Genomic DNA, 18,410 nt, shown 5'->3' with positions numbered 1-18,410 from the left:
CGTTAATGTAGTAGCAACACTGTTCCTGTAAAAAGAGGCAAGTACCGTCTTTCTTGGCTGTTAGTAGATCTTTGCCCTACAGTTTTGTAGGGTGACTTGAGCTAGGGAGGTCAGTTGTCTTTGGAGAGAGGCTAGAGAGGTGGCTGAATTATCAAGGGCCTGTTCTGGATCTGCCTTTAGTTGGTTAGTAGCCCATATACCATGGCCCAGGCCAGCCCCGCCTATCCCTATAGCCGTTATAGAGGTGGTAAGGTAAGGCCAAGGAGGACTGGGAGGAAGGCAGCCCATTTATCCCTGCTTCTGCTGGTTTGAAAATTCTTCCTCTCCATAATATATTAGTTGTGGCCCAACTATTACCAGAACACAAGGGAGGGGGGAGAGGTGTTTAAGGTTTTTAGAATGGTTCCATTGCACCAGAAATGAGTTCCGTTAGGGCTGGTTAGAGAAGTTTTGATTGGAATAGTCTTACTACATAATGGGGTAGGCCGATTGGTGTAGCAAATGGAGAGGGTCTTTTTGGAAGAGAGGAACTCCAGAGAGAGAAAAAGGGTCTTGAATGTTGGTGGTGTTGAGTGGGTATGGTAAAGGAACTGTGGTGATGAGAGGGTTGTTTAAAAAGGCACAGAGAAAGTAGTGAGAAGTGTTGTATACAGAAGTGAGGTTGAGAACTTGGATGCCCTGCTTGATGATTGTAGCCATGAGAAAGGTCGGAGTAGAGGTGTATTTATAGGGTTTCAGATTTTCTGTTTTGCGAGGGCAGGTTTCAGGGTTGGTGTGTAGGGTTAGGTAGACTTTTTCAGATTTTCTGATTGGCGAAGGTCTGCATATGGTTTTGTAAGAAACTAGTGAACAAACGTAAGAGCAGGGTTCAAAAATTAGAAAAATAAATTGGAGAGTGAATGGACCAATGAAAGGCAATAGTCAAGACACCTAGTTTTTGCGAAACCACTGATTCCATATTTACGAATTCGCTGGACTTCAGAGAGAGTAGGAATAAGACAGGGAAGTGGCCAGTTCCCCTGCAAGAAGCGAAATTACTTGTATGGCTCGTTTGGTCCTTAGATTGACGGGTAGTGTACTAGGAACTGGAAGAGGCTTATGGGGTGGGATTAGGTTGATATTTGGGGTGAGATAGACTAGGGTACAGGTTTCTGTCTAATTAGTAGGGAGACACATATAGGTGTTGGTCCCACACGAGTAGAAAGCACCTGATTGGATGAGGTAGGTTGAGAGGTGAATAGAGAATAGAAGGACAAGGGGTCGGTTTTGTTTCTCTGTTTCTGAGCTCCAGATGGTCAGGGTGGAGGAAAGAGTTGCCCTTAGCAGCAGTGGGAGTTGAGAGGATCACGGTGCATGGACCTGTCCACGTGAAAGTCAGTCCTTGGGTGATGTAATGCAGGAAGCGCCTCTTGGACAGTCTCTGAACAGTTTGCTGAGTAACCTGTAAATCCTGCAAGTGCTTAGGGAAAGGGTGGTTACATTTCTATACTTTGTAGTTAGAGTTTAAGTTCTAGTGACCACGCTTCCAGCTGGAATTAGCAGCAAGTCCCAGCCTATAATAGGCATGGGGCATTGAGACGAGGAATAAAGGAGATACTATACATTAAATAAAGCAGCAAACTCAGACTGTCAATACCCACAGTAGAGATCTTTGAGGGATAAATAAAACTCAAATATTCAGGCTAGACATAGTAGATGGCCCTTGTGTTTACAAGAAATGAGATTAGCTTATATGCTACTTGGAAGAAATACCTTAGGCTCGTGAACGATGTCCTTGGACCTTCAGTGACAATTTCCAGCATGCTAGGCAAGGTCAGGTTACAGGTAGCTGGAGCAGGGCTAGAAGAAACTGAACCCTCCCTCCATGGAGCAAAGGGCAGCTTACCTTCTCATGTCCCTCTTTCCACAGCAATGATGTGTCCCTTGATGGGGCCGGGAAGCCTGGCAGGCTTTAGTTCAATGACTGAAGCACTCTGGAGCAGGGCCCTGATGGAATCCTATGAAGCCCTTTAAGATGCTAGAGCCTTTAAGAGCGTATGCCAAAAGCTGGTATTTCCTGTCCTCTTTTGGGCCTTATTTGCCTTTTTTGTTACTTCTTTGGCCATTATAGACCTTAAAAGCCATGCTCAGAAGATCTCACTGAGGAGCTTGACTAAGAGAGCAAAATTGGGAATCCAGTGTCTAAAGAAGCCTATTAGACCAAGGAAAGAAATTATATTGATTTGTGGTGGTAGGTGGTTAGAGACTGCGGAGGGTCTGAGTTCGATCTAGGGTGAGACTTCAGGTGGTGGGGGTTAAGGCGATGCCTAGATAGACTAGGGACTGAGAATGAAGTTGAGCCTTAGCAGAGAAGACACGATATTCCTTTATAGCAAGGAAGTTAAGAAGGGTGGCGGTGTGTCTCCTTGAGGCAGGCAGGGAGGGGCTGCAGAGGAGTAGGTTATTTACATATTGTAAGAGAGTACTAGTTTTAAGATTGCATGCTGCTAAATCCTGAGCTAGTGCCTGCCCAAACAGGTGTGGGCTGCTTTTGGACCCCTGGGGTAATACAGTCCACATAAGTTGCTGGGCTGCATTAGTGTCCAGGTCAGTCCAGGTGAATGCAAACAGAAAGTAAGAGTCAGGGTGTAGAGGGATGGCAAAGAAGGCATTCTTGAGGTCTAGGACCGTGAAGTGAGTGGTGTTTGAGGGAATGTGTGACAGTAACTTGTAGAGATTAGGGACTACTGGATGGAGGGGAATTACTGCCTCATTGATTAGGTGTAAGTCTTGTATGAGGTGAAGGTTTTTGAATAGGAAGGATGGGGGTATTGCAGGGAGAGTCCGTGGGGATGAGTAGGTCTTGATTTAAGAGGTGAGTAATTATTGGTTTAAGGCCTTAGAAACAGACATAGTTACACATTAAACAAAGACTTCAGATACACATTATGAATTAAGGAATTTAAATGAGCTCGCTTTACTTGTTTCAATTCAAATTATATTAGAGATGTTTTTTGACAAACAAAGAGACAGGACGGATTACTTACATAGCTTAATATACAATTCTGTTTTTTCAAGTTTTTCGAGATAGCAGGGAGTTGCCAGCAAAGAGGGGAGGAAAAGAGGAAGCAGACGGATGGACAGTGTGAGCAGCTGGATGGAAAAAAGGAGGGTCAGAATCTGCAGGAGGAGGGCATAGCTGTAGTGGAAGCTGGTGGGGAGAGGGAAATGGGTAAAATACAGCCGAAGCAAGTGGGGAGGGGTCAAAGAAGAGAGACAGGCACCGCAGCTGGAGCCACAGCTTTTAAGGAGGGGGGAGGGAGGGGCCCCTGGCCATCAGGGGAGGAGAAAGAGGTACTGGTATTTGCACGTGAATAAGAAACAGGATTCAACCTGACCAGGCAGTGGCGCAGTGGATAGAGTGTCGGACTGGGATACGGAAGGACCCAGGTTCGAGACCTCAAGGTCGTCAGCTTGAGTACGAGCTCATCTGGCTTGAGCAAAAAAAAAAAAAAGCTCACTAGCTTGGACCCAAGGTTGCTGGCTCAAGCAAGGGGTTACTCAGTCTGCTGAAGGCCCATGGCCAAGGCACATATGAGAAAGCAGTCAATGAACAACTAAGGTGTCGCAACAAAAAACTGATGATTGATGCTTCTCATCTCTCTCCTGTCTGTCCCTATCTATCCCTCTCTCTGACTCTCTGTCCCTGTAAAAAACAAAACAAAACAGGATTCAGCAAAGAGAGGAGAGGGGGCTTTCTGGAGGGAAGAGACTGGAGCACAAGAGATTTGCAGAGGGACCAGAGAGGTGTCCTGAGAAAGGGGTGCCCCCAGGGATCAGGCAGGAGGGAGATTGGGAGTCCATGGAGAAGGAAAGATTAGGAGCGGAGGTTTTAGGTGAGGTTTCTTTGGCCAAAAACGGCCTGTGTGTAGAACAAGCGGCACAGATATTAAGGACAGGAGCGAAAGTAAAAAGAACCCTGCACGTAAGGAATTTCAGAAGCCTTTCCCGTCCGGTGGCAAAGATTATCTAGATCTCAGTATGTTGTAATCGAATGTAATCGAATGTCCTGGTTTCAGGCCAGTGGGATTCATTGTCTAATTTGTATTGGGGCCACACCGTGTTACAGAAGAAAATGGGTTTTTTTTGGCTTAAGGTCATAGAGGCCCAACTTAGGTTTTTTATGAGACATCCTACAGGCTTAGACTCTGAAGAGCCATGCAGACAGTTGAGCAAGATGGGGCATCCCCGCTTTTTGTCACTGTCCCAAGAGGAGAGAATCTCCATGTGGGGGAGTCATCCCTGATAGAGGTCGTCACCACCAGTCAGGGAGCTCCGAGGACGAGAAGTCCGAGAGAATGGAGAGGTTTGGCTAGGCGCCTAGTCTTCCGTGCAGTCCACTGAGACTGAAAGTCAAACCCCTCAAAACGTGAGGCTTGTCAGAGAAAACTGTCCAACCAGAGAAACTTTTGTGGAAAAGAGAAGCCGACTGGGGAAGGGGAAGGGAGAAACTCCTTACCTTCTGGTCTGGCAGAGGTTCAGGACAGGGTTAGGCTGCTGGCCAATCGACCTACAATTGCTTGTCCAGGCTTCATCTGGACAGCAAAGAGGGATTGTCCAGGCACTTAGTCCTCTGTCCCTGGTTTCAGCACCAGATGTAAGAATGAGACGGCACTCGAACTCCAGGTGTGCAGGCTTTATTAGAGGAGAAAGACCTGCCGGGGCCCTTCTCTGAAAGAAGGGCCCCCAAAACAGACTGAGGCAAAATTTTATAGGGTTGGGAATAGCCTCAAGCAAGGGTGTGCAGGTATGTTTGGCTTTCTAGAATACTCTTCCTTGGAGCGATTGTCCGGTAATCAAGGGTGGGGTCAGGCAGCCAAGCAGAACAGCAAAAGGGCAGTTGTAACTCCTGGTCAATTCATGTATCTATCAGCTACTATACTATGTGTTCCAGGCTTGGAGTCCACACAGCTTCTTGGAAAGGTAATGAATGAATGCGAGGAGTGCATTTTTTCTAAGCAGGAAGAAAGAAGGGATGGGGCTTTCTTTGTTAAGCCTGTAGTTATATTTGTGGGCTGGGAATGACTAGTTTTTTTTTGTTCCTTTTTTCTTTTCATTTCCGGGTGTGGGGCCATGCAGGTTCCCATTGGATCGCAGTAGATGGTGAAGGAATAGTGGAGCCAGAGGATGGTGGGCCATTCCGTTTATTAGAGACTCACAAAGGCAGATGAGCAAACAGGCAGGGCAAAACTACTTCTCACTCTGTACGGATTTACAAGCAAAATAGGCTGGGGCGGGCGGGGCTTCTCCCACAAACAATAGCAAACAATGGTCCCTCCCAATCTTGGCAGGCAATCTGCAATTTACAATCTGCGGCCCTGAGGGCAAGCGCCTGCAGCTTTACATAGGCTATACACACATGGTGCTGCCCCGTGCTCACGTAAGAGTCAGGCAAAGTATTATACTAGGCGAGCAAGCCTATACACACTTGTAACATTGTTTGCCCAACATTCCACCCCTTTAGAGTTGCTCGCTTCACAATCTACACGACAGGTATCTTCCACAATAGACCCTCTGTGGGGAGTCAGAGGACAGCAACAGCACAAGTTATACAATTACAATAATTACAAAAGTTCCCTTCATAATGTCTCCCTGAACAGTCTGCCCAAGGTGCTGAGGGCCCATCTTTAGCCCCTACCCCATGGCAGGTGGGAGGCCTGTATAGTCCAGGGCTGTGTCCATGGGAACCATTAACCGCCCATGGTATGTCTGCAACTGGACGAGAGCAGCTTCCCAGTGCAGGAGGGCCTCCAGCAGAGCTGGGCTCCCCCCATCAGGGTCTCTCATACTGTCTAAATATAGCATGTCCATCCAACAAGGGAGCCAGTGCCCCCCTCTGCTTGCAGTCCAAGAGTCCATCACACTGCTCAGTGATCAGTCCATGATAGCCCAGCTGTCTGTGCAAATCACCAAGGTAAAGGTACATCACAGGCTGTTGCCACACAGCTCTTTATTGTTAGAATCTATGGGAGTCCCAAAAGACCAGTGTAACAGGCTTTATTGAAAGGAAGAAAGGAACCCTGCTGGGCTGACTAGCAAGGGAGAGTCCTGCCAGGCACAGCCTGGGACTTGGGTTTTAAGGGCTTTGGGGAGGGGGAGTGAGAAGGGTCGTGGGGCATTAGCCCATTGGCTGCTGGACCAAGGAGGGTCTTTTATGGAAATTTGCCAGGACTTTTCGGCTTGTGACGTCAGACATTCCTTTGCGGTTGGTCAGACATTCCTTTGCGGTTGGTCGTCTGCTGGGAGCCCTGAAACAGACTTACTGGCGGGTTAAAGGGATGAAACCTAAGATTTATTAATGGACCTCAGTGCCTTTCCATAAGTACTCTGTCCACTGCCACAAGCCCCATCCAAACCCCTCAGCAAGCTTACAGGACCTGGCAGGGTCAAACACATTCAAGGCCTATGCCACTTTGATAGTTCTTTTATCTGTTGCTGCTGCCAAAAAGCACTTATTACCTTCTAATGCCAACACCTGTTGCACATTAGAAGGGGACCCGTGGATTGCCAGTTCCACGTGGGGCCTCCAGTCCCTGTTCATCCCTGTTAGACAGGTCCCTTGGCCTTCCCTCTATTCAAACTGGAACAGCAGGTGTAGGGGTCCTCCTCTCCTTCAGCTGTCTCCATCATATAATCCTGCAACTGTGCAACCTGAATGCCAGCCATTGTCTTGGCAATTGCCAGAGCCACGTGCTTCCCCTACTTTTTCAGTGGCTGGAACCTCTGTTGTGGCCTAAACTACCGCCAAAGCTCTTAACAGGACTTTATTAGACCTGCCATCCAATTTCTCTCTCTGTTCCGGAAAGCATGATGCCATCCACCCCCTATGTTCCACAACCACAGCAACCAGGCTGCCAGGGGCTCAGTGGGTTTCTGCCTGAATTGAACCCTCAACTCCATCAGCTCTGCCTGGGTGCAAGGCCGGACCACAAAGTGCTCAACTACCTGTGGAGGGGGCTGTGCCTGCTCCTGAGGGACTTTTCCTGCTGGGTTTTTACCTTCTGGCTGGGCTCTGAATCTGCAGACAGCAGCTTCAGCCTGAGCATCCCCCTCAGAAGAGGAGGAGTTGGAAATGCCTGCTCCCACTGACTCAGAGCCACTCCGCTGGCATGGATGCTGCTTTGGTGACTGTTTTTGGCTCCTGTGGCTGCCAGCTCTCGGCCTGAAGCTGAGGCTTGAGCTCTTGAACCTGCAGCTGTTTCTCCACCAACTGCCAATGCCAATGTTCTGCTTCCCAGAAAAACGGGAGCTCACAAACATCGCACCAGTTCCAGGCACTGTTGGTGTTCAACCTGCATCTCACTGCAGCTCTCAAAAGCGGTCAACCTCCTCCAGAACTCGCTTCAGTTTAAGCCGTGGTTGGTTCCTGCACTCTGACCTGCAGTTTTCGAATCTACAATTCTTTCCTCTCGTAGGGCTGTAAAAAAACCCAGCCCTCTGACCTGCAGTTTTCGAATCTACAATTCTTTCCTCTCGTAGGGCTGTAAAAAAACCCAGCCCACACCCCCCAAAAGGACAGCCAAGGAGAACCATATGCTGGAGAACAGTGACCACTCCTCTATCCCACCCTTCAAGGGTGTGTACAGCTCCATACCAATCTGAGCTGAACCCTGCCAGCTACACCAGATGGAGGGCTGGTGGCTGTGGCCATGCCGGTTCCCACTGGATCTCTATAGACCGGTGTTTCCCAACGTGGGGCCCACGCCTCACAGGGGGGCAATTCGATAGTTAAGGGGGGCAATTTGAAAATGGACTCGACACGACTTCAACTCTTTCGCCCCGGGCCGTTTAAGTGCAATGCTAGATATCGGTGCCAAATTTAACAAAAAATGCAATTCTTAAATAATTGCGGTAAATAATTATTAAGTATAATTTCGTTTGACGAGACCAAAATATCAACTGGTGATTGGCGTCGTCAAGTAAACTTCGTCCTGGGTTCACCGCGGAGCGTGCCGTCTGCCGCGGGGAACCCCGAACTCGCTAAACAACGCAGTTATTCTCACCTAACTGGCCCATCGCAACTTCTGTAGTGTTTCACATCATTCAGTTGGTGTTACTTTGAAATAAGTGTCAGTCAAAACTGTTGTAAAAGCTCGTTGATTTAATAAATATACATATATATATTGCATAGATATAATTGGTATTTGATTTTATTTTTATCAATATTAAACTCTTTATTAAGTACTTCTTGCATCGGGGCTAGAAAGCAATAATATTTTATAAATATTATTGGGGCTATAATAGTGCATGCACGACAATTTTAATTTTAGAAGCATAACTTTCCAGAAAATTTTGTCAAGTGGAAAAAATATAGATACCTTTTGATTTGCGGTGGTAGTGTAGTAAATGTGTTATATACATTTAAATAAATATGAATTTTTAGTATACGTTTACTCTATGTCACATTGAATATATTTTAACACTATTTTAATATTAGATTTTAATTGATCTTATTTTTATTATAGCCCATAGTAAAATGAGTGGTGCAAGCAAGAAAAAAACTCGTCAATATTCGGAGGAATATTTAAAATTTGGGTTCATACCCGCTGTTCACGATGAGCGGATTCCTTTTTGTCTTTTATGCCAGCAGTGCTTGACCAACGAATCAATGAAACGAGGTCGTCTTGAGGCGCATTTGAAGGCAAAACATAGTGCTCATATTAATTCAGATTTGAGTTACTTTAAAACTTTAAAGAAAAATTTTGAAAAAAGAACAACATTAAAGTCTCTATTTACTGCTCATACTTCAACTAATAATCGTGTTCTTGAGGCTAGTTATCAAATTTCTTTATTCATCGCTAAAACCGGAGAAAATCACACTATAGGAGAGAATTTAATAAAATCGTCAATATCAGCATTTCTTAAAACGTTCTTGAAAAAGATGACAAAGATGTAAAAGCTATGCCACTCAGTGACAATTCTGTTAGCAGAAGAATAGACGAAATGAGTGAGGATATTGAAAAGCAACTTATTGAAAAGCTGAAAACAAGAAAATTCTCCTTGCAAATGGATGAATCAACTTTGAGAGACAGTGAGGCAGTATCAACATTAAAAAATTGATTTGTTCACTTAATAAACATAAATGATAGGTTCTAGGAAGAAATCACTATGAAATTGTTAACAAAACACAGTAAGTAAAATTTCAAAACATATAATGAAAAACAGAAATTTAAATTCCAAATAATTTTAATACAGATTTTTCTATATTAATTTATTATTTTAATTTAGTGTGATCCTTGCGCTTGATGCTTGCTGCACAGAGATTTTATATTAGCTTCCAATTTGGTTAGCTTTAGTCTCAAGTCTCCACGTTGTGTTATATCCAGCCGATTTCTTTTTTTTACCAGTAAATCATTGACAGCACTAAATCCACATTCAGCTAAAAATGAAGATGGAAACGGTAGCAATAGTTTTCTTGCACATTTGGTTGAATTTGGGTATTTGATTTCTGTTTCCTCACAAAGCCATGCCATCGCTCCTTTGATATTAAATAAAGCTTTAACTGACTCATCATTTTGCAATTCTGCGAGTTCTTCTTGATACTGCATGTAAAGCCAGCAGCCAAGGCCAGGGCCACCATCAAAGCAGCCTTCTGGCCTATGCAGGTTCGCATTGGATTTGGACAGTCGGTAAAGAAACAACAGAGCCACAAACTGGTGGGCCATAGTCTTTAATCCTAGCTTGCACCCGGCGGGCAAGTAAAAACATACACTGGGCTCCAAAACCCAGTCACATTCAGTGCTCACAAAGCCACTGACTTATCCGAGTTTCCTAGAACAAAGGTTTCTAGCTCACCAGCCTTATTCTCCTCAGTTCCCCATCTCCTTCCTTGTCCCAGATACAAACTCTGCAAAAACTGGCATCTCACTCAGCACTCCGCCATCTTGGCTGCTTTTCCTGGCCTCCTCCACATGGCCTCCTTCCGCTGCTGGCTCTACTCTCTGCTCTCTCATGCTAATCTCAGGAACCAAGAGCCAGAGCTCTCGTTCTGCCCCCATTTTATAGTGTGGCTTCACAACCTTTAATCCAATATACAAAATAGGGAAGTCTCTAATACAAAGTCACTTCTCTGAGTCATGATGGGATTGTACCACCCCACATCAAAAAAGGGTGGGAGAGGCTTAATCCCAAAACCAAGCCCCAGGCTACAACGATCCTGCCTGCCCGCAACACACATTAATATCACCTGGGCAATGGCCTCCACGTGGGCAACGTTATCTTTTACAAAGTGAGCATAATACATTTTATCTGCCCAACACTGCATATTTGATATATCAGACAAATCCACTAACATTGGCTGCATCATCCATGTTGGGAAATCAATTTGTTTTAAATCAGAAAATCTTTCTTTTAAATCAGCGGATAGAATATTCAAATGATTGACAATAACAAGTAAAGCGGTATCAGTTACTTCACATTTTTGGAGCCAATGAAACTGTTTCAAGTTTTTGTTGTTAATATGTTTCTGACAGAACTCAATATTGGTAATGAAACCAAATATCTTTTGCTTTTGCATTGACATGAGTTTTATTTGTTCCTTGAAGTTGCTTATTTAATATATTTAGTTTTTCAAAGATATCGGCTAAATAACTCACAAATGCTTTACCATCTATTGTTAACAGATACTTCATTTCAGGTTTGTCGCTTAAAAAATCACTAAGAGTATCAAACAGTTCCATAAATCTTTTCAAACAGTTTCCTTTAGATAGCCATCTTACTTCAGTATGAAGTAAAAGTTTCACATGGTCTTCATTTTGTTCTTCACAAAATAGCTTGAAAAGACGCTCACATTTGGCACTAGCTTTAATAGCATTAACACACTTTATTACTGTATGTAATACTTCATTCAGAACAGGCGAGATGTTTTTAGCTACCAAGTTTCCCTATGAATAACACAATGCACAAGAATCATTTCTGGATCTCCATCTTTCATCAATTTTAAGCAGCCATTTTTCTTGCCCATCATATTGGGAGCACCATCTGCAGCACAAGATGTTATATTTTTCCTTGGTATATCATTGACATCTAAGTAGTTTTTTAGCTTATTATATATATCTTCGGAGGTAGCGGTGCTTTCTAATCTTTTACAGAACAATATTTCTTCAGCAAAATGTCCTTTATCAATATATCTTACGTAAGTGATCAATACTGCCTCACTGTCTCTCAAAGTTGATTCATCCATTTGCAAGGAGAATTTTCTTGTTTTCAGCTTTTCAATAAGTTGCTTTTCAATATCCTCACTCATTTCGTCTATTCTTCTGCTAACAGAATTGTCACTGAGTGGCATAGCTTTTACATCTTTGTCATCTTTTTCAAGAACCGTTTTAAGAAATGCTGATATTGACGGTTTTATTAAATTCTCTCCTATAGTGTGATTTTCTCCGGTTTTAGCGATGAATAAAGAAATTTGATAACTAGCCTCAAGAACACGATTATTAGTTGAAGTATGAGCAGTAAATAGAGACTTTAATGTTGTTCTTTTTTCAAAATTTTTCTTTAAAGTTTTAAAGTAACTCAAATCTGAATTAATATGAGCACTATGTTTTGCCTTCAAATGCGCCTCAAGACGACCTCGTTTCATTGATTCATTGGTCAAGCATTGCTGGCATAAAAGACAAAAGGAATCCGCTCATCGTGAACAGCGGGTATGAACCCAAATTTTAAATATTCCTCCGAATATTGACGAGTTTTTTTCTTGCTTGCACCACTCATTTTACTATGGGCTATAATAAAAATAAGATCAATTAAAATCTAATATTAAAATAGTGTTAAAATATATTCAATGTGACATAGAGTAAACGTATACTAAAAATTCATATTTATTTAAATGTATATAACACATTTACTACACTACCACCGCAAATCAAAAGGTATCTATATTTTTTCCACTTGACAAAATTTTCTGGAAAGTTATGCTTCTAAAATTAAAATTGTCGTGCATGCACTATTATAGCCCCAATAATATTTATAAAATATTATTGCTTTCTAGCCCCGATGCAAGAAGTACTTAATAAAGAGTTTAATATTGATAAAAATAAAATCAAATACCAATTATATCTATGCAATATATATATGTATATTTATTAAATCAACGAGCTTTTACAACAGTTTTGACTGACACTTATTTCAAAGTAACACCAACTGAATGATGTGAAACACTACAGAAGTTGCGATGGGCCAGTTAGGTGAGAATAACTGTGTTGTTTAGCGAGTTTTTAAAACGTCCGGGGTTCCCCGCGGCAGACGGCACGCTCCGCGGTGAACCCAGGACGAAGTTTACTTGACGACGCCAATCACCAGTTGATATTTTGGTCTCGTCAAACGAAATTATACTTAATAATTATTTACCGCAATTATTTAAGAATTGCATTTTTTGTTAAATTTGGCACCGATATCTAGCATTGCACTTAAACGGCCCGGGGCGAAAGAGTTGAAGTCGTGTCGAGTCCATTTTCAAATTGCCCCCCTTAACTATCGAATTGCTCCCCTGTGAGGCGTGGGCCCCACGTTGGGAAACACCGGGGTAGAGCGTTATGTCTGCAATTTAGAAATGGTTCTGTAAATATTAATAAAGCTCTCTCCTTACCAAGGGATGGGATTAAACATGTTGAGGGCAAGAACCACGTGTGCCCTAGTGCCTGACACTTAAGTGTTTGCTGAATAGAAAGGTCATTTGAAAGAAACCAGCCAGTACTGTTATCCCTGTCTTTTCCTCTATGCTTGTTACTCTTCAAAAGGCCAAAACTCAAAATGTCAGAGTTTGAAAGAAGTAAAGGTTTACTGATCAGGGAGGCACCATCCCAGAAGATGGGAGCCCTAATTCTCAAATCCATTTTAAGAAAGTGCAGAGTTCAGCCCTGGCAGGATAGCTTGGTTGGTTAGATAGAGCATTGTCCTGAATCTCAGAGGTTACTGCTTAGATCCCTGGTCAGGGGACATACAAGAACAACAGGATGTTCCTGTCTCTATTTTTCTCTTCCTCTCTAGCTTAAAAAAAAAAAAAGAGTTGAGGCTTCTTTTATGTTGAAAGAAGGGGAAATGGGAGGGGCTGTTTTTGTAAAATCTCAAGCCCCAAACCAAATTCCTCTAATAATTAGCACTTCTACAGCAGGAGGCATTAGCTTGAAGGCCCTGGGAACTAAGCAGCTTGAACAAAGTGTAGCCTGAGAGAAAGAGCACTTCAGCCTGTTTGTTACACATTGAGCTCCTTAAAGGCAGGGTCTGTCTATGAATCTTCCCAGAGCATCTTGCATAGTGCCAGGTGCTCATTAATCTCTGTCTAATGAACGGGGAAGCTGTGAACAGCACAATTAGTGTAATAGCAATGAGCATTTGAAAGGGGGATGTTTACTGTTGGGCGGATAAAATGTATTACGCTCACTTTGTTAAAGATGGCGCTGCCCACGTGGAGGCTGTTGCCCAGGTGATGCTAATGTGTGTTGGGGGCGGGCTAAAGGCAGGCAGAATCCTTGTAGCTTGGTGCTTGGTTTTGGGATTAAGCCTTTCCCACCCTTTTTGATGTGGGGTGGTCCAATCCCATCATGTCCCAGATAAGTGACTTTGTATTAGAGACTTCCCTATTTTGTATATTGGATTAAAGGTTTTGATTTCTACACTATAAAATGGGGGCGGAACGAGAGCTTTCTCTCTTGGTTCCTGGGATGATTAGCATGAGAGAGCAGAGAGCAGAGCAGAGAGCAGAAAAAGGCCATGTGGCCAGGAGAAGGAGCCAAGATGGCGGAGTGCTGAGTGAGATGCCAGTTTGTGCATAGTTTGTATCTGGGACAAGGAAGGAGATGGGGAACTAAGGAGAATAAGGCTGGTGAGCTATAAACCTTTGATTCTAGGAAACTCGGATAAGTCAGTGGCTTTGTGACCACTGAATGTTGTAAGGTATTTTTCCCCGCCGAGAAGGAAGGAAGAGGGCTCGGAGCCACAAAGTGGGAAATAAGTAAACGGCTTTATTGAGTACAGAGCGCACACCCCGCCCGGCAAGGTTCTCTGGCCCCGAGGAAAGAAAGATGGAGAAAATAGAGGTGCAAAATGGAGGCTAGGGGAGTTGCAAAGATTAAACCGCGTGGCAGATATTTAAAGGGTCCCTCTAGGGAAGTGGAGCTACTATGACGTGACAGTGAAATTTCACTGGCTGGCAGACGATCGCTTCTTTCCAAATGGTTCCTGGAATGCTTCCTTTGGCAGGCTTGATTGTGGGCGGTCCTAGCCAAAGTGGGCGGGTCTGAGTTCCCCAGGCGACCATCCCTCCATCCACGGACCTTACAAATGTGACTGGGTTTTGGAGCCCAGTGTGTGATTTTACTTGCCCGCCGGGTGCAAGCTAGGATTAAAGACTATGGCCCACCAGTTTGTGGCTCCGTTCTTTACTGACTGTCCGAATCCAGTGCGAACCTGCATGGGCCGGGCTGCTGTGTTGGCGGCCCTGGCCGTGTGTCCTGGCTTTACATTTACTTTCCTTGCAGACTAGCTGACTCATCTAAGGATGAGGGGTGTATAACCGGTAGTCGCAGCCTTCATGGCCAGGCACAAGTAGGTTCTCATTGAATTTGGGCAGATGGTAAAGAAACAGCAGAGCCAAAAACTGGTAGGCCATTCCTTTATTCTAGCCTTGCACCTGGCAGGCGAGTAAAAACACACAGGGTGCCAAAACCCACTCACACATTCTCCGGTTCCACAACCAGGAGGATCGTCTCCAGTTTCTCCTAGAATCAAAGGCCCCCACCAGCCTCAGTCACCTCTGGTTCCTGTAAGGTCGGTGGATAATGGGGAAAGCTCAGGCCCAAGAACTTTGGCTAGGACCGCCCACAACCAAGCGCACCAAAAGAAACTTCCCAGGAACCCTTTGGTAAAAAGCGACCATGTGCCAGCCAGTGAAATTTCACCACGTCATATTAACTCGACCACCCTAGGGACCCTTTAAATCTCTCCCATGTGGGTCACCACTTGTGACTTCCCTGGCCTCCATCTTTCCTCGGGGCCAGGGAACCTCATGGTGGGGGGGTGCTTGTACTCAATAAAGCCTTTTGTTATTCCACACTCTGCAATTCCGGCCCCTTCCTTCTCGGTGAGGGAAAAATATCTTACAGCTCCCCATCTCCTTCTCTCTTCTCCTCTCTGCACAAACTGCCTTCTCCTTCAGCACCCTGCCATCTTGGCTTCCTTCTTCCTTCTTCTTCTTCTAAAAAAATACCTGGGCCCACAACGACCCCTCCTCCAGTTAACATTAGCATAACAATGGCCCTTCCCAAGCAGGAAAGTAATTAGCAATTTCAGACTAGCACCATTTTTAACAATAAAAGTGAGCAAACTCAGAAAATACAGATTTTACAAACTCATTTGCCCAACAAAAGAGAATCTGTTTTTTGGGGGGTTGTTTTCAGGAAGATGAGGCCCATTAATAACATGTGAAAAGGAGTGGCAAGGCCTTCGGTGACGTAGCCAAGATCTCCAAAACTAATGAATTTTTTTAAAAATTTTTTCTTTATTAATTTTTAGATAGGAGAGTGAGAGAGAGAAAGAGAGAGAGAAAGAGAGTGAGAGAAGGGGGAGGGAGGAGCAGAAAGCATCAACTCCCATATGTGCCTTGACCCAGCAAGCCCAGGGTTTTGAACCAGCGACCTCAGCGTTCCAGGTCGGCACTTTATCCACTGCGCCACCACAGGTCAGACCAAAACTAATGTATTTTTGCAGAAAATAAGTAGGTGCCATTGTGTCTAGTGAAAGGTGAGCTTTCTGGAGCCTCCCATCCAAACTTGGGAATTTGATTTGGTCTTAGGCTGGGCTAGTTGGAGAGTTTGTAGGAGGGTAGGGTTGAGGTTGCTAAGAATTGTTGGGTGTTAATGGGAAGGGATGGAGACTTAAGGTTTTGTATTAACTTATTGCCTACTGCTATTATGTGTTTTAGATTGTTCAGTGTTTTCTCAAGATAGGCAATGAGGATTAACAGCTGTAGGCAACTTTCTTCCCCAAGTGCAAACCAAATACTTATGGTAGTTAGGCATAGAATGGAATTAGTTACAGAATGTCAATTGTTTATATTTTGTTTTAGGATTTAAAAAAAGGGAGGTCACAAAGAGGGAAAACAATTTTTCCTTGTAATAATTTTGAAATAGTTTTCTTTCATTTTCTTTTTTTATTCCTTTCTATTGAGGGAGCTCAGAGTAGTTAACTGAAACACTCTAAAGATACTGTGAGTGGCATACTACAGTGTTTTCTCTTTGTCTAAAATTAGCTGGTTTAAGCTGTGTAGTCTAGTTTTCTGGAGCCTTCCATTAGGTGCACCAGCCACTTTTCTCTGGTTTTATGAGCTCTGGATAACATGTATGATGGGGAAGCAAACTAGGAGTGACTATATCTTGTACAGAAGAATCCACAAATGTCTGATGCAGGTTTCAGCATCAGTCTTACCTCTCCACCAGGTGCCTTTCTGAGGTGTTTCAGTGCTGTGCTCCTGTAAAGCCAGAATCCACGGACTGGGCCACCATCAGAGCAGCCTGGCCCATGCAGGTTCGCATTGGATTCAGACAGTCGGTAAAGAAACAGTGGAGCCAAAAACTGATGGGCCATAGTCTTTAATTCTAGCTTGCACCCGGCGGGCAAGTAAAAATACACACTGGGCTCCAAAACCCAGTCACATTCAGTGCTCACAAAGCCACTGACTTATCTGAGTTTCCTAGAATCAAAGGTTTCTAGCTCACCAGACTTATTCACCTCTGTTCCCCATCTCCTTCCTTATCCCAAATACAAACTCTACACAAACTGGCATCTCACTCAGCACTCCACCATCTTGGCTGCTTCTCCTGGCCTCCTCCATGTGGCCTTTCTCTGCTCTCCTCTGCTCTCTCTTCTAATGATAATCTCAGGAACCAAGAGCGCAAGCTCCCTCTCCGACCCCATTTTATAGTGTAGAAATCCAAACCCTTAATCCAATATACATAATAGGGAAGTCTCTAATACAAAGTCACTTCTCTGAGGCATGATAGAATTGTACCACCTCACACCAAAAAGGGTGGGAAAGGCTTAATCCCAAAACCAAGCCCCAGGCTACAAGGATTCTCAACACACATTAATATCACCTGGGCGATGGCCTCATGTGGGCAGGGCCATCTTTAACAAAGTGAGCATAATACATTTTATCTGCCCAACAGCTCCCATCCCACCTGTCACAAGATCCTCCCTGAGCCACTTATCACCATCCTTTGTGTGCAACACTTACCAGGTCTCATGTTGCCCTGAAGGGCAGAGCCTGTGCTCTGCACGTAGTTCTATCCCAGTGCCTGACACAACTGTTTGCTAAATATTTAGATGCTTAACAAATATTTGTCGAATGCCAAAATGAGCTCATTTATGAGGCAGAAAGGTAAATATAATTTATTAGTGGTGTACATAAAGAGACTTACCCTTTCGCATGAAAATTAAGGAAAGTGGAGCCTGACCAGTGGAAAGAACATTGGACCGGGGATGCAGAGGACCCGGTCCAGGTTTGAAACCCTGAGGTTGCCGGCTTGAGTGTGGGCTCATCCGGCTTTAGTGTGCGTCGCTGGCTTGAGTGTGGGATCATAGACATTACCCCATGGTCGCTAGCTTGAAGCCCAAGGTCACTGGCTTGAGCAAGGGGTCACTCACTCTGCTATAGCCCCCCAGTCAAGGCATATAGGAAAAAGCAATCAGTGAACAACTAGGGTGCCACAACAAAGAATTGATGCTTCTCATCTCTCTCCCTTCCTGTCTGTCTCCTTTCTGTCTCTGTCAAAAAGAAGAAGGGAGGGAGGGAGGAAGGGGAAGGGGAAGGGGAAAGGAAAGGGGAAGGGAAGGAACTGAGAGAGAAACTGGCCGAGATGGGAGTGGCTGAGAAGTGTAGACAGGGTCAGGGTGTGGTGGCAGAAACTCTTGGACTAGAGAAGTTAGTTAAGAATGTCTCCACAGCCTGACCTGTGGTGGCGCAGTGGATAAAGCGTCGACCTGGAAACGCTGAGGTCGCCGGTTCGAAACCCTGGACTTGCCTGGTCAAGGCACATATGGGAGTTGATGCTTCCTGCTCCTCCCCCCTTCTCTCTCTCTCTCTTTCCTCTCTCTCTCTCCTTTCTAAAATGAATTAAAAAAAAAAAAAAAGAATGTCTCCACAGGGTGAGGAGGCCAGCCACTGCCAGCCTTTGCTCTGCTTGAGCCCTAGACAGCATTGGGCATGTCTAAGCATGTTTTTGTTTTTAAAGCAATATCCATGCTTTCAAAAATGTATACCTGCCTCAGTTGAGGAACATTTATTTTTGTGAAAGAAGGGTACTTGTTAACAGTTTCCATTTGTTAATGTCTGAAAATATTTTTCAGTTCATTATATCGTGTGTGTGTATGTGTGT

The 18,410-nt window shown here is 44.3% G+C and overlaps 1 protein-coding gene and 1 pseudogene across 2 annotated transcripts in view; one reads left to right on the top strand and one right to left on the bottom strand.

Annotated features, from left to right (window-relative positions):
• LOC136323752 (large ribosomal subunit protein uL24 pseudogene) overlaps positions 1-5,826 on the bottom strand; it is a 48,514-nt pseudogene extending 42,688 nt beyond the window's left edge.
• The window catches only part of RASSF3 (Ras association domain family member 3), a 115,119-nt gene that overhangs the window by 63,494 nt on the left and 33,215 nt on the right, over positions 1-18,410 (top strand). The window lies entirely within an intron of this gene.

This window comes from Saccopteryx bilineata, chromosome 2, assembly GCF_036850765.1.
Source record: "Saccopteryx bilineata isolate mSacBil1 chromosome 2, mSacBil1_pri_phased_curated, whole genome shotgun sequence".
In the NCBI taxonomy this organism is placed as follows: Eukaryota; Metazoa; Chordata; class Mammalia; order Chiroptera; family Emballonuridae; genus Saccopteryx; species Saccopteryx bilineata.
Note: the sequence above shows the minus strand (reverse complement) of the source record. Positions and strands in the feature narration are given on the sequence as shown.